This window comes from Cynocephalus volans, chromosome 1 (assembly GCF_027409185.1).
Source record: "Cynocephalus volans isolate mCynVol1 chromosome 1, mCynVol1.pri, whole genome shotgun sequence".
Lineage (NCBI taxonomy): Eukaryota > Metazoa > Chordata > Mammalia > Dermoptera > Cynocephalidae > Cynocephalus > Cynocephalus volans.
In genome coordinates, this window is record NC_084460.1 from 264179656 (window position 1) to 264188468 (window position 8813).

General features: G+C 37.0%; 1 non-coding gene across 1 annotated transcript; it reads right to left on the minus strand.

Moving 5' to 3' along the window:
• Positions 1-739: 739 nt before the first annotated feature.
• LOC134365649 (U7 small nuclear RNA) lies at positions 740-804 on the minus strand. The gene has a single exon (XR_010022137.1). It is a non-coding gene; the product is annotated as a U7 small nuclear RNA (small nuclear RNA).
• Between the last annotated feature and the right edge of the window lie 8009 nt (positions 805-8813).

Sequence of the window (8813 nt, forward strand, 5' to 3'; positions counted from 1 at the left end):
ACTCACAGTGCTGTGCCAGGTCGGGTGCTCGCTCTCTGTCTCTGGTTTGCCGCCTTTCCCAGTTCTCGGCCGCTGCCGCCTCAGGCTGTTCAGTCGCGGCGCGGCTCGGGCGCTCCCAGGAATCTTCTTTAATGCCGGTCTGAAACCTCGAATCCTGAATAGGGCAGCTGGCCGCCTTCAGCGCGGCCCCGGCCTCCGGGATCCTGGCTGCATCCACAGCAGCCCTGGCACCGTGTTCCCTGTTTTGAGACTCGTTTTTGCAGCTAAGAAACAGTTCTTTTCCTGCTCCACACTTCAAAGCTGTTGTCTGTAAATGAGGCAGCCTTTCCTGCCGGGGGCAAAGTGGCGGTCACCCCCCACGACCGGTCAGCAGCAGCAGTCCTCCCTTAAGAGATGGCGAGAGGAAGGTCCACAAGATTCCCGGCTGCCTGAGGCCCAGTGGCCACCTTTTCCACCTCAGCTACTCCGCACCAGCCGCCGCAGCCGCCGCCATCTTGAAAAGCCTACATAACATTTATTACAATATATTATTATAATTGTTCTATTTTATTATTAGTTATTGTTTCAATATTTTATTGTGCCTAATTTATCTATTAAACTCTGTCATAGGTAGGGATGTATAGAAAAAAACATAGTATACACGGGATTTGGTACTGTATGTGATTTCAGACATCCACTGGGGGTTTTGGAACATATGCCCTCTGGATGAGGGAGGGGCTACTGTATTTATTTTTTTTGATGGGGAGAGTTTCTGGTAAAGACCAGAAAACCTGTTAGACAAATTCAAAAAGAGCTGTAACACTTACTGTATTTTTAAAATGTCCTTATGACCCAAAGCAATCTACAGATTCAATGCAATCCATATCAAAATCTCAATGATGTTTTTTGAAAAAATAGAAAAAAATCCTACAATCCATATGGAAGCATAAAGGACCACAAATAGACAAAACAATCTTGAGAAAGAAGAGCAAAGCTAGAGGCCTCAACTTGACTCCAGAACATATTACAAAGAAACCATAATCATAAGTGTGGTACTGGCATAAAGGCAGACATAGACCAATGGAGCAGAAAAGAGCCCCAAAATAAATTCATACATATATAGTCAAATTATCTTTGACAAGAGTGCTGCCAAAACTACTCAATGGGAAAAGGATAGTGTCTTCAACAAATGGTGTTGGGAAAACTGGATATTCACATGTGGAAGAAATGGGACTCTTATGTTCCACCATGCATAAAAAACTCAAATGTATTAAGGACTTAAATGTAAGATCTGAAACTATAAAACTCCTAGAAGAAAACATAGCTTCATAACATTGGTCTTGGCAATGATTTCTTGGATATGTCACCAAAAGCATAGGCAATTAAAGCAAAAATAGACAAGTGGGAGTACATTAAACTAAAAAGCTTCTGCTCAGCAAAGGAAACAATCAACAGAGTGGAAAGGCAACCTACGGAATGGGAAAAAAATATTTACAAACCACATATCTGATAAGGAGTTAGTACCCAAAATACATAAATACCTTCTATAACTCAATGGCAAAACAAAACAAAACAAATAACCTGATTAAAAAATGGTAAAAAACTTGAATAGACATTTCTCCAAAGAACACATACAAATGGCCATTAAGAACATAAAAAGGTATTCAACATCACGAATCATCACGGAAATGCCAATCAAAACCATAATGAGACATCACGACACAGTATGACAGCATGGCCAATATATAGATATATAAAAAAAAGAAAAAAACAAGTGTTAGTGAGGAGGTATAAAAATTGGAACCCTTGTAAACTATTGGTATGAATGAAAAATGGTGAAACTGCTGTTGAAAACTATATGGTTTCCTCAAAAAACTAAAAATAAAATTGCCAGATGATCTAACAATCTAACTTCTGGGTATTTATCCAAGAGAACTGAATACAGGATCACAAATATATATTTCCACTTCCGTAGCCAAGATATGGAACCAACCTAAACGTCCATTGATGGATAAAGAGATAAAGAAAATGGAGAATATGCATACAATGGAATATTATCCAACCTTTAAAAAGAAGGAAATCCTGTCATATGCTACATGATTGAGTCTGGAGAGTAGGTATTATGCTAAAGTGAAATAAGCCAGTCACAGAAGGACAAATAATGCATGATTCCACTTATATGATGTATCTAACGCAGCCAAACTGAGAAGCAAAAAGTGGAGTGATATTGCCAGGCAATGGGGGAAATGAGGAGTTGCTGTTAAATGGGTATGGAGTTTTTGTAACGCAAGATTAAAAAGTTCTGTAGATCTGCTGTACAATAATGCAATAATGTGCATACAGTTTGCAATACTATACTGAACACTTAAAGATTTGTTAAGGGGGTAAATCTCATGTGCTTTTTGCCACATTAAAAAAAGAAAAAAAATCAAATGCTTATGCTGATTTGCTGCTATGTATTTTTATTGGGTAACAATAGCAGAGTTGTCCGGTTTCAGTGGTTTCTTGATCAGTGATCAGCAAACTATTGCCCACGGAACAAATCCAGCCTGCCATCTCTTTTTGTAAATAACTTTTTTATTGGCACACAGCCATGCCCATTTGTTTACATATTGTCTATGACTACTTATGAGTTACAAGGGCAGAGTTGTGTAAGTGTGACAGAGACCATACAGCCCACAAAACCTAAACTATTTACTATATGGCCCTTTATAGAAAAAGTTGATCTTCTCTGGATAGTTGGAATTTCTTCACTTTAATGAATCTCGCTTAGTCCCATTAGAAGCCAAGTGTGTGTGTATTCAGTACATACGTGTGGGCCATGATGACAGTACTGCTGCTACTGCTAACTAATATTGAAATGTAAACTTTATAATTCCTTGAACACATAAAATTAACATAAAGAATTAGCATAGAATTTAAAATTGGACTGAAATTCAATCACATCTGTTCCAGTAAACAGGAGAAAGGAGACACAGAGGAGCAAACTCTGATTGTTACTGTTGCAATACAAACTACTCTGAGAGAGCAACCTCTTATTATTTCTTGTGAGTCTATTGGTTGACTTAGCAGATCTCCTCTCTGGTGGGCTCTGCTGATATCAGCTGGGCTTGCTCCAGCATTTGCAATGAGCTGATGAGTTAGCTCAGACCTGGCTGGTCTCAGATGGCATCAGCTGGAAGAATTAGGTCTGTCCTAAATACCTCTCCCATCCTTTCAAAAGGGTAGCCTGAACATATTCTCATGGTTGTAGTAGGAGGGATTGGAGAGTTCATGGAATGTTCTTTTTGCAGACCTTTGTTTTCATTAACCTTGCTAATGTCCACTGACCAAAATAGATCATATGACCAAATCCAGAGTCTGCGTGGATGGGCACAAAGAGTGTGAATACTAGGAGGTAGGAAAAAGTGGGGCCTTTATACAATCAGTCCACTTCAGACACTAATGGCAATACAATTCTTATAGAGTATATTGCATCCCAAGAAGGTCTGGGGCAGCGCTCCATAATCAAACATATTGACTTTTCTGCACTGAAACATAAGAATAGTCACACTAAATGGGATAAAGTCTGTAAATAGCTTCTCATTAGTTAGACCAGGTTTTGGCAAATAGGTTTGCTACAAATTCATGAAAGAATTTTCAATCTCCAGAATATTTTGAATGTGAGAATTATGAATCAGGGATTGTGTCCTAGTTTAACTCACTTAATCATCATATCAAAACTATGAGGTTGGTACTATTAATATTGCCGCTTCAAGTTCAAGGAAACTGAGGCACGGTGAGGTTAAATAACTTGTCTGATTTTATCCAGCAAGGAAGAAGCCAACCAAGGCAATCTAGCTCCAGCATAGCTCTTTAATAAATGATGTCAGTGGTAAATAAGGCAGACTAAGAGGAGCACAGGAGACTCAGAGTCCATGGGATGAGACAGACGAGCAGCTGACAGGTACAGCCCAGAGCGGGAAGAGCAGGTGCCAGTGTATCCAGGGCGCTGTGGGAACCAAATGGAGGTGACGGGACCACAGCCACAGAACAAATGGAACCGCATCTCCCCAATAAGTAGAAGTCTAAAATTTAACTTAAAACCTGCCATTTCTGTGGTATGAGGTTTAACGCGTTCAAACCTGGACTTCTAAGATACTCTATTTACTTAAAACAAAACCTGGAATTCCATTGCTAAGGAAAGCCAGCCAGAAAATCCGAGCCTTTTGAGGGCAGCCAAGTTAAATATTGTATCTCTTTTTAAGAAGTTAATCCCCCTGGGTCTTCGACCTTTGTTCTTTGCTCCCAAAGGCAGTGACATACGATGTTTATCTTGCCAAAAATAGTTAAAAGTCATCTAGGAGCTCTCTGCTGAGTGGGCCAACCTTCTGTGACCTTTTTGACTAGACCAACTCCTGTTACGTTAACCTCTGACTTCAGTCCTCTTAATGGCAGTATTCCCCAGCACTGTGATTTCCCTCCCACTGTGTTCTCTCAGGCAAATATTTACTACTGAGGTTTCACAATTTATTTTTCAAACAAAGTGGCAGGGACCACCCCATGCCACCACATCCTCATTTCGTCTTGGAACCCATCATTCCCAAGATATAATTTTACCAGAACAAATGTGCTTTAGGGACTTTTGACATGAGATGAAGTCTTGACTTCCTATCAAAACCAAACCGGGCCCTTGTCAGCTTCGAGGTGGATATAAACAAGAAATGCAAGCCTGTAATTGGTGATGGAAATCAGATAAGACCTCTTTAAATACAACCATTGATACAAAAAAATGTGAACTCGAATTACCTTTGATTAAGTCACTTAAGAAAATAAAGCTGGGACGGGTTTAAAAGAAAGATTTTGAACATGCTTGTGAACAAGATCTTGTAGTTTTTCAGCCCCTCAAAGGCAAGCTGAAGAAAATTAAAGTCAGAACCGAAGGCTTATGAGATGAAACAGAATGCAGAATAGAGCTCCCTCCAACCCTAACCATGTCTTAGGTCCCAACAATGACAGGATACCAATAATTATTCCTCTCAAGCTGCAGCCTGCCTTTCTATGCAATAGAAATCTAAGAATCTGTGTAGTCGATGTTTGTAATTTAACTTCTTTGTGAGCTGCAGGAAATTCAGCTAAAACAGTGACAAACAAACAACCCTCCACTTAACTGCTTAACATTAATTTTTCAATAATAATCTTTATCCCTGTTAAGTTGTTGCACAGAGAGACAGGCTTTTCTAAACCCTGGAGTTCTCCATCTTGGATGTTTTATACTCTTCTCTAGAAGAAATAAAATGCAAAAGAGTGAAGCTATCTCTGCCCCGGTTTTTATTCTTTATTTTAAGCTTCACAAGAATATAGTTTTCATATGGTCTTAAAAATAATTTTTCCATTTTTTGGTGTGCAAGTAGTAATAATAAAAAATTATACATTTTATTCAATTTAAAAAATAGGTTCTAAGTTATTTTCAGATGTCAAAGAGAACTTTGTAGCATTCTTTTAATAATTGTTTAAAATGCTTTTGGAAGGCAGTGGATATAAATGTAAATAAAATCTCTCTTTCAAATCATTAGAGTTTATCAGTTAACAGATATGTAGGCAAATACAGAAGAAAACAAGTATATCATACAAGAATGTCTTAAGTTCTTTGGATTTTTTAGTACTTGAGTATTGTGTTTCTATCATTGTTATAAAAGCCAAATCCTATTATCTCATTTGGGCTCTACATAAAAATTGGGAATGTTCTACAATACACATGTAACTTTTTCGAAGACTGCTTCAGGCTTCATAGACTACACCAAATAAAAATGTTACATATTTAAAACAAAAGAAAGAAAGAATGACAGAAAGAAAGAAAGAAGGAAGGAAGGAAAGAAAGAAAGAAAATGACAGTATATTTTAACAGATGGCAAGCTGTTAAGTTGAAATTTTGATACTATATGTTATATTTATTTTATTTTATTTTTTAATTGACAAATAAAAATTGTATGCATTTATGGGATACAACGTGATGTTTTCATATATGTTTACAATGTGGAATGATTAAATCAGGCTAATAAACAAATCCATCACCTCAATATCTAAAGTATTACTTTGAAAATAGTAGATGCTCCATTACCAACCCTAACTATTTTTAACTCTGTCTTAATCTGTATTGTGCTGCTATAACAGAATACCTGAGATTGAGTAACTTATAAAGAACAGAGATATATTTCTTACAGCTCTGGAAGGGGAAGCCCAAGATCAAGGGGCCCACATCTGCATCACCCCATGGCAGAAGGTGGAAGGGCAAGAGAGAGCACAAGAGAGAGCACAAGAGAAAAGAGGGCCAAACTCATCCTTTTATCAGGAATCCACTCCTGTGATAACTAACCCACTCCCACAATAACTGCATTTATCCATTCATGAGGGCAGAGCTATCATGACCTAATAACCTCTGAAAGGTCCCACCTCCCAACACTGTTGCATTAGGGATTAAGTTTCCAACACACGAGCTTTGGGAGACACATCCAAACCATAGCAAACCCCTATTGGTGGTCTGAGTTATTACATATTCATAGTTATATTGGAAAATAATTATATGTTATGTTTCAATACACACATATATTCATGGAGTAATTTTCTATCAGCATAAAATTACTTTTCCACAAAGTTGTGATATGAGGACAGTTTTGTGGTGAAATGCACCATATATCACATCCTCAGAATCACATATAAAACTGTGACACAGGCTCATTTTTTTACACACAACTGTTAGCACTGGTGTAGGAAAACACACATTGTATATATGCAATAAAATTACATTCTCGAATTAAATAATAAAGTACCTTTATTTAGATATATTTTAATATTTACCATTAAAAGGTCTTGTCTTCTCTCTCTCTCTCTCTCTCTCACTCCTTCTTTCCTTCCTTCTTTCCATTCATCAGAGGTATTATTAGGCCACTTTATCACAGCCTTCCACTCTTCTTGTGGCTGCTGTTGACACTCTTGAAGGAGTACCAGGGGAAAGGATGGGAAAGAGAAAGCACCTAATCTGGTGTTCACTCTTTGAGACTCGGTGGCGCTAAATCATAACTCTGCGGGCCTGTTTGTTGCCCACGTCCCCACTGCTTCCCACCTCTGTACTGAGAAGATGGGCAAAGAAATGTGGAATCATCATTGGGCTGCCTCTTTGCCACTTTCTCCCTAAAAAATAGGGTGAGTTATGAACATGGGAAGGGCATCCCTTCCACAAGAATTAAAATAAGACCTGGAGAAAAATAAAGGTGTTATGTTAAAAAATTAAAGAGCTTGTGCATCTCTCATTAAAATATATTATATGTGTTTACTTGTTCAAATGGTAAATAAGTGTAACCCCTTAGATATTAAAAATTATATCTCTAACCAATTTTTTGAGGAAAACTTTTTAAAAAAATAAAAATCAGCTTAATGTTTTTTCAACAAGAGAGACCTGGGTGTGCTCCTAATGACCACAAGAATGACTCATCTGGAATATAATATGTCATGGGCTATTTTGTCACATATGTATCTCTAATCTAGTCTGCCTAAACAAATATAAAATCTTTAGGAATTGCAACATTTCCAAACCATACAGTCAAGAAAAACAAATTTCTTTTTGAGTATTTTTTTAAAGAACTATTACAATAGGAAGATATCTTTAGAATACACAACTGAAATACAAATATATGCACAACTGAACTCCAATTGGTTCCTTTGGGAAGATAAAGCTAAGATTCCTTTTTTTCTCTCTCCCCAAGTTGTTATCGTATTTGTGCTCAAGAACTGATTGTGGGAAAAATTGTATTCTCTACCATAAAAATAAAAAGAAAATACAATAAAACAGTAATTGGTCAGTGATGATTGAAGCAACAACTTTACAGTGCCAGTCAGACACGCATCATGACTGATCTTTGCTCTCTACTCAAGGTACAGTGGTTTTCATAAAACAAATCCTACATTATAAAGTTCTTACTTTACACCAGTTTCCTTTATCCTTGGGAGTGCAGTACTATAACTTATACAGCTATTAAAGTTACTCTTTTGTTCTATGGTAGTGCCATTAATAAAAGGTCGGTGATAGTAGATTATTTTATAAATAGAGGAGCAGGATGTTCATGTCATGGTTTTCAGTGTGGAGAATATGAAGGCATGTACATGATTAAGAACTGGGTCACAGTAGAAGGAAAGGCAGGACTGACTTGCTAGTAAATGCATGTTTAAACTTAGCCAACTTTGACAAAGCTAATTAATTTGAGCCAGGATCCAAGGATTTTGCCACTGAGTTCACCTTTCCAATTATTCTTCTTGCAAGACTTCCAAAGATTATTTAGGAATTATTAGATCTCTCAGAACACCATGCTCTGAAGAAAAGAGAGCTTAAGTCACCACCACAGCAATTACTGGCCTATTTTATTTACAAGGTATCCCAACAAATTTTTAAATATTACTCTAGTAACTTCTTTATTTGTGTTTCTGCTTGAAAAAGAAGAGAACACAGTTGTCTTAAAATATGAGGTAAAAAATATGAAAATCTTATAATGGGATTTGTGGATTGCTTATCTCAAAACTTTTCCTTTTGGGGCCATCAGCATTAAAACAGACATTGTAAGGACTCTGAAAACATGTAATTAGTTCACTGATTTACCTTTGAGAAATTATCATACGAAAAATAAGTATTATGGTTAAATTTTCAATAATTTTTAGAATGAAAAATTTATAAAATAAGTTAATCTCAAGAAGAAGAGTGCCATGAATTCATCGTTCTGTCTTCCAAAAACATACAGCATTGTTTTCCACATGATAAATATACTATCAATTTTTAATTTAATTAATAGCATTAAGTAGTAGCA